Source organism: Denticeps clupeoides, chromosome 15 (genome assembly GCF_900700375.1).
Source record: "Denticeps clupeoides chromosome 15, fDenClu1.1, whole genome shotgun sequence".
NCBI classification, from domain to species: Eukaryota; Metazoa; Chordata; class Actinopteri; order Clupeiformes; family Denticipitidae; genus Denticeps; species Denticeps clupeoides.
Window position 1 is genome coordinate 8,733,102 of NC_041721.1, and position 1,084 is coordinate 8,734,185.

The following is a 1,084-nucleotide window of genomic DNA, read 5'->3' on the forward strand; positions in this document are numbered from 1 at the left end:
CTCCGGAGCTGCCGTGACTCACGCAACACAGGCTGCAGCTCTTCATCAAACACTAAACCGGGCTCTTTAACCACGGGCCGGATGTCAGAATATCAAAAGATCTTTCTTTCTTTCTTTACTGTCTCAACACATTAACAGGCAGGCACTTGAGAAATGCAGGAACACACGCTTACATATACTTTATTTTCATGCAGAGTTGCATGCACTTATGCACAACGTGTTGTGGTGTTGTAGGAGACGCGGTGCTGAGATAACGTGTGTGATGTCTGCTGATAGCCCGTCTTACAAGCGAAGACAAGGGAGGAGTGGAGGTGACGGAAACTTGCAGGTACTTTGTCACCCAGAGTGAAGAAGTGAGAGCAGTCAATCATCTCCACTGGCTCCTCCCATTTTTTTGTTCATGTGTTCACGCCACAGATAACTTGTACTCTATTTCTGTTAACATAGTAGATGTTAAGTTAGTCTCCATGTCACAATGTGCTCTGCGTATACTGTTTTTCTTTATTTCGTTCTTCAAAAAACATTACATTTTGTTTGTATATTTCATTCTTTTTCATATTTCCTCTCTCCCCAAATTCAAAAATTCTGCAAACTATACAATTGCAAGTGTCTGTGTTATATAGATTGAATGAAAGATCCCTTATAATCCCCCCTTTCTCTGTCTTTCTCTCTCTTACACACACACAGAGACACACACGTCTGTGTCCTTATAAGCCTTGGTGTGAGGAGGCATCTGTTGAGCACGTGGCAGAAGGGGTCTGTCTGCACCTCCAGGAGTGGAGGCGAAGAACCGCCAGCAGGAGAAAACAGCCCTCACAGGGTCAGCTCACTCCCAGCATGCCTGGCCTACATCCAGCTCCCCAGACCCCACCTCCACCACCTCCCTACCCCCATGCTGTCATCTGTCCTTCACCCACCCGCCCCCTTCCTTCTATCTGGCCTGTGATGTTATCGCTCCTCCTTGCCCGCACTATCCATCCATCAATCTCTCACTTTCTCCCTAACCTCTTTTCTGCATCTCGCTCCTGACGTCTTTACGTCTATCAGCATCTATCAGTGTGGCCCTGCGCACTCATACCGGCAA